General features: G+C 44.9%; 1 long non-coding RNA gene across 1 annotated transcript in view; it reads left to right on the top strand.

Moving 5' to 3' along the window:
- Nucleotides 1-5,550: 5,550 nt before the first annotated feature.
- Nucleotides 5,551-6,569, top strand: part of LOC117797465 — a 97,448-nt gene continuing 96,429 nt past the window's right edge. Inside the window, exon 1 of the long non-coding RNA XR_004622469.1 lies at nt 5,551-5,773. This is a non-coding gene — a long non-coding RNA (uncharacterized LOC117797465). The remainder of the gene's footprint in view (nt 5,774-6,569) is intronic.

Genomic DNA, 6,569 nt, shown 5'->3' with positions numbered 1-6,569 from the left:
CACCTACTGAGCCACCCAGGTGCCCCTAGAGCTTTGATTCTTTTTTTTTTTTTAAAGGTTTTATTTATTTATTTGACAGAGATAGAGATAGCCAGCTAGAGAGGGAACACAAGCAGGGGGAGTGGGAGAGGAAGAAGCAGGCTCACAGCGGAGGAGCCTGATGTGGGGCTTGATCCCATAATGCCGGGATCACGCCCTGAGCTGAAGGCAGACGCTTAACGACTGCGCCACCCAGGTGCCCCCCCAGAGCTTTGATTCTAATGGGGTTAGACGGAAAAGGAAAAGAAGAGGAAACAATAAATAAATAAATGAAGGAATGAATAAATAAATAAAAAATAAATAAATAAATAGCTATAGAGGATGTCACATAGTAGAAGTGATCTGAAGAAAAATCAAGCACAGCAAGGGGAAGGAGAGTAATAGGGTAGGGTTTAATATTTTGTATAAGGTGAGCAAGGAAGACTTCTTCTATCTGGTGACATTTGAGTAGCCATGAGAGCAAACTGAGGGGCAGAGCCAAGAAGATAACTGGGGAAGAGCACACCAGGCGGAAGAACAGCTAGTACAAATACCTAAATCTAGAAATATGCTTGACTTGTTTGAGGAACTGCAAGGAGACTGGCAATGTCGGAGTGGAGTGAACAATGTAGGGAATAGGGGGAAATAAGTGTGGGGCAGGGATGGACAGATCTTATCGGACCTTGTAGACTACACTAAGGAGTTTTGGTTTTTTTTTTTACATTTTATTTTTAAGTAATCTCTACACCCGCTGTGGGGCTCGAACTTACAACCCTGAGATTAACAGTTGCACACTCCACTGACTGAGCCAGTCAGGTGCCCCTATGCTATAGACTTTGGATGATTTTTTCTGCATGATGGGAAGCCATTCAAAGTTTTGAGCAGAAGAATAAAATAATCTGACTTTCATTTTAGAAGGATGATTCTAGCTACTTTGTGATGGATAGACAATTAGGGCCATTCTTGAATCTGGGTCATCTTAAGACTGCTACAAGCAAGAGAATTTGGTGGAAGTGATAACTTGTGACTTCTGAGGCTACGTCATAAAAGGTCATGAAGTTTCTACCTGCTTCGGTGGGAGTTGGCCCCCACCTAAGAGAACCCCATGCTGGAGACACCATGTGTTAGGTGTCCCACTCAACAGCCCAAGATGAGCTCGCAGCTGGCAGCTGCCATCAGCTGTTAGGCCCATGAGTGAGCCATCTTGGACGGTCAGCCCAGCCGAGCCTTCGGATGACTACAGCCCCAGCTGACACCTGGCTACAACAGCCTAAGGAACTCCAAGCAAGAACTGCCCGGCTGAGGACTTCCTGAAGTCCCGTCCCACAAAATCGTGAGCAAAATTAAGTGGCTGTTATTTTATTCTACCACTTTTGGGGGGGAATGTGGGATGCCTGACTAGTAAGCAGAATGCCATGTGAGAGATGACAGCGGCTTGAGCCTGGGTGGTAGCCGACGAGGGGGCCAGTTGTAATCAGATTCTGGAAGTATTTGGAGAGTAAAGCCAAGTACAGGCTGTGAGGGGGAAGAGAGGAGTCAAAGCTAACTCCTTGCAGCGGGTCTGGCAAACTAGGGTGAGGAAAATGAGGCGCTTTCCTCGGGGTGCAATGTTTAGGGGGCACCAAATACCACCGAGTAATCAAGATAAATAATACTTTAATACAGTTTTAAAAAAATCAAAATGAATGCCAAAATTCACCATGAACAAAATATCCAAATTTTAAATAAAGCCAGGATTAGTAATTCTGAGTTTTCCTTTTGCTAGGCACAGCACTGTTGCTGGGTGTTGCCAATAGGCCCTTCATTGGTTTTGCTCGTCTCAGCAGGTAGGACACACATAGGGACCACTCTGTTTGCGTCACCGGGGTCCATGGGACATTCTTTTTAGATTTCCCCCCTGCCCCTCCCCCTGTCATCTAGAGTGCTTACACAGGACAGAAAAACCATTTGGAAGCTGATTGCCTGCCATCTGTCAGTGTCTGTGTCCTTGTGTCATTTCTGTAGAGGTAGCTACCTGCCTAAAACCTTGAACATGACATTGACAGATGCCAAATCAGCCTCGGAGACTTGCACCTGCCCTCTGTCATCCAGCCAGTCCTGAGCCCTCCCAACAGAAGCACGGCACCTACAGTCACAGGGCCCATGACCTCTCTGAAAGTTAAGACGGAACCGCCGCTCCCTCAAACCACCACAGCTAGTCACTCTTTCGAGGAGGGCCCCACCAGGAAAAAGAAGGATAATTTGGATAATTAGGATAATTTGAAGAAGGGTTAGCAACCAGAATAGTTACCAAAGTGGGGGCAGGGTACAGGAAGGCTACAAAGCACAGTGAGGTACCCCTGAGGAAATCATAGCAGAGCTGTTACCACCCTCGGGAAGGGCCAGAAAGACCAGGAATCTGGAAGGATAAAGTCATACGGAGAGGACTCCCTAGAGAAGCGCAGTGAGTACTGGTTGAGGGACACAAGTAGCCCCCGAAGAGCTCACAGGGAAGGAGTGATGGGGTCAGTACCCCACACTTACCCTTTTTCCTGTTAACTTCCCATTGGACGAACTCAACAAGAAGCCAGGGCATATGGGAGCCTGTTACAGACCACAGCAGACAGCCTTCTGTGGCAGGAAGCGGTGTGGAAGAGAGGAAGTTAGATCTAGAGGGGTAACTGGAAGGTATTCAGAGCAGGTAGCCTTCAACGGAAGCAACACTGTGAATCAGTTACCTTGCTTTTCACAACAAAATATCATCTTTGTCATTTTCAGGCCTAGTAGGCAGAATCCATGGCTCTTTTTTTTTAATTTAAGAATTGTGAACATTTAAGAATGTTACATTAGTTTCAGGTGTGCAAAATTTATGGTTCTTTTATTTTTTAAAAAATTTTAACTAAAATCATTATAAGGATTGAATGCCTTTAAGATTTTATTTTTTTATTTTATTTTATTTTTTTTTAAGATTTTATTTATTTATTTGACAGAGACAGCCAGCGAGAGAGGGAACACAAGCAGGGGGAGTGGGAAAGGAAGAAGCAGGCTCCTAGTGGAGGAGCCTGATGTGGGGCTCGATCCCAGAACGCTGGGATCACGCCCTGAGCTGAAGGCAGACGGTTAACGACTATGCCACCCAGGCACCCCTTAAGATTTTATTTTTAAGTAATCTCTACACCCAATGCGGGGCTTGAATTTACAACCCCAAGATCAAGAGTCACGTGCTCTACTGACTGAGCCAGCCAGATGCCCCTTAAGGCTCTTCTAAGAAATACATTTTAACTTGCAAGCCACGTCAGTCTCATTGTCTGTCGCTCATCCGCTGTAAACGGTCTTAGTTGGCAAAACCACAATTTTGAGATGTGACCAAGTGGTATCTTCTGGAACTGAAGCTTAGCCAGGTCTCAGGAATCTGCTGACTGAAGTGCTTCTTGATGTGTTCTTTCAGAAATGGCAATGGGAGTGTGGAGAAAGTGTAACCACACGAACATGAGTTCTCTCCTTGGTAAGTCCCAGATAGAAACTATACCAGGTGGAGTTATTGCACAAACTTTATTTGCAGCAAATAAAATCTCAGGCAATAACTTCCAAAGCCGGCCCTCCCTGAGCCAGGGTGGAGGAGCTCCTTCTATCTATCTATCTATCTATCTATCTATCTATCTATCTATCTATCATCTATTTATTTATTTATTTAACAGAGATAGAGACAGCCGGTGAGAGAGGGAACACAAGCAGGGGGAGTGGGAGAGGAAGAAGCAGGCTCATAGAGGAGGAGCCTGATGTGGGGCTCGATCCCACAACGCCGGGATCAAGCCCTGAGCCGAAGGCAGACGCTTAACCGCTGTGCCACCCAGGCGCCCCGGGCTTCTTCTATTTAGGGTTAGGATGACTGTTTAGAAAGGGGAGTTTGTCACAAAATGTAGAGGCGGGCGTAAGGTCACACATGCGCCTTAAAAAACATGCCTCTTCATACATTGTACATGATGTAATCGAGCCTTGGGCTCCTGGTGAGGTGAGATGTAGTATTATAATGAGTTAAAGGTAACTATCAGTCATTCCCTGGGTCTCTCTGAGCAGGTGTGAGTTGAGGGTTTAGCTCAACCTAGTCAGGGCTGCCTGGGCCTGGAGATCCCTTCAAAGAGGGAGTTGTTATCACTTGAGAGATAGTATCAATTTCCATCAGGGTTGCTATGCCCCTTGGGTCTTTTCCCTGAGTTAAGAGATAAGCTGGATAGAAGGCTAATTGAAAAATGTGGGACAAAGGTCTGTGGGGACAAGCGGGTGAGCATTAAGTTCAGGTCTTGGGGTCTAGCTGGTGACCAAAGGTTCTTTCATACCTAACTCTTAGTAAAGTGGATTGGTACAAACTAAAAACATTTTGGCGGTGTGTATCAAAAGCCTTAATAATATTCACTCCTACTGATTGAACTGTTCTATTTCTGTGACTTGTTCATGAAAATATAAACACAGGGAAAACATTTATGTATACGACTTTATTTCAATCATTTTTATTATAATAACCCCTTCCAAAAAAGAACCCCTACAGCTCAGAACAACTGAACATGCAACAGTAAGGAAATGGAGAGGAATATGTTACAAATATGCCACTGGAGATCATGCAGCCTTCAAAAATTATATTTACAACGACTTTTATCACGGCATGAGAAAATTATTATGATATAAGATTGAATGAAAAAGCACGATAAAAATTTAAGTTGCGTGTGGTCTCAATTATGTAAAGCAAAGAGAATCACTGAAACATTAATCCAAAAATTTAAGCTTTTATTTTGAAATGATTACAGACTCACAGAAAGTTGCAAAAAATGGTACTGGAAACGTCCTAGGTACCTTTCACCTAGCTTCCCCCAACAGTAACAATTTACAAAACCATAGTACAGTTATCAAAACCAGGAAATGTACTTAGGCATGCTCACCAGCATCGCCGAAGTTATTTCTGAATAATAGTCCATATAACCCACTAGCAATTATACTTCATGTGTATACATATCACTGTTCAAATGCCAACACTTCGATTTATAAAATATTGTTATGGTCAAATCCAAGTAAGAGTTGTAATCTAGTTAATTGCATTGCCGTTGTCAATCTCCTGGTTTGGCTCTCCATCTGCAGGCCACCTCCCCAGCTCCCCAAGACACACACACATTCCATGCATGGGCAAGAGCCACACAGTGTTTCATAATTTTTTATACTGTGTTGCTTCTTAACCTAAATTCTCCCTCTGTACGAATTTTTGCTTGGATGCTGTCGATTCATTTGTTAAAAAAGAAAGAACAAGCACAAAATGGAGTCATTTGCCCCCCACGAAGGCAAAGCAAGGCTTAATTACAGTTTCAACTCTCCTAGGAATGTGACCTTGTTAACAATCTGAAATTCTCTGATTGGCACTAGTGAAGTAATCTGCATTGGTAAAAACCCTGTGGTCCCTTCCCCCCACAAAGAGGTCCTGGCCTGAAATAACCCTTTGTACTCTTTTGTTAATAACTTTTTTGCCCCACCCTTCCTCCCTCCCTCCTACAAGAGGCTTCCATTTTGTATCATTCCTCTACTTGCTAGATGGAGTGCTCCCCTTTTCCTGGAATGCTTAGTAAAGCCAATGACTTATTAGTTTCCTTGGTTGAATTCTGTTTTCTAATGCATTTGGGGATTAGAAGCCAAGCTCCACCGGCATTTGGGGACAACGAGAAACAGGCGTGGGGGGCCCCCCCGAGAACTCTTGCGTTCACCGTTGTTTCTGGCTGCTTCTCAGAGCTGTGTGGTAAGTTCCTCTCGGTTGAGCTTAGCTCTTTTTTTTGCATACAAGCTCCCGAAATAACTGGCTTTCCTTAACAGAGCAGGTCCGCTTGACCTGGCAGTTGGGTTCCAGCCGGAGCCCAACCTTGTGGGCGGATGGGTGGGTCTGCATGGAGCCAAGCCTCTAGCCTTCGAGACTGCAGTTCCCTGGGGTGGAAAACCCATGCGCTAGCTCGGTCTCTGGATTCCACGCTGGGAACGGCTGGTAATGATGTGGTTTTGAAATACAGGTGGGGTTCAGTGGGGGTGGAGTCCGGAGCCGACGACCAAGAAAGAACTCTTGAGAGGTTTTGGTGCAAAACGGTGGTTTATTAAAGCACTGACTGAGCCACCCAGGCTTCCCTATCTCAGGCCTTTCAAGAGTTGTTTTTTCTCCTCAGTTCCCAGATGCCATGCTAGGAAGCGTCGATGGCAACTGTGGTCCTCATTCTTTGGGGCCTGCAGGCTCATTCAGCCCTTTCCCCACTCCTTAGATATTAGTGTGGCTCTGGGAAACTGAAAGGCCTAGCTAAAAGAAATGGGATCCCTTATATCCAGAGAGGTGAGTGGGTATGCGAGGACCTTCCAGCCTACCTGCTTGTTTTTTATATAAAAAGTATAGTCCTGAGGGATGCCTGGGTGGCTCAGTCGGTTGTTGGTTGAGTGTCTGACTCTTAATGTGGGCTAGGTCTTGATCTCAGGTGGTGAGTTCAAGCCCTGCGTTGGGCTCCATGCTGGGTGTAGAGCCTACTTAAAAAAAAAAAAAAAAAAAAATATATATA

The sequence above is a fragment of the Ailuropoda melanoleuca genome, chromosome X, assembly GCF_002007445.2.
Source record: "Ailuropoda melanoleuca isolate Jingjing chromosome X, ASM200744v2, whole genome shotgun sequence".
Classification (NCBI taxonomy): domain Eukaryota; kingdom Metazoa; phylum Chordata; class Mammalia; order Carnivora; family Ursidae; genus Ailuropoda; species Ailuropoda melanoleuca.
Note: the sequence above shows the minus strand (reverse complement) of the source record. Positions and strands in the feature narration are given on the sequence as shown.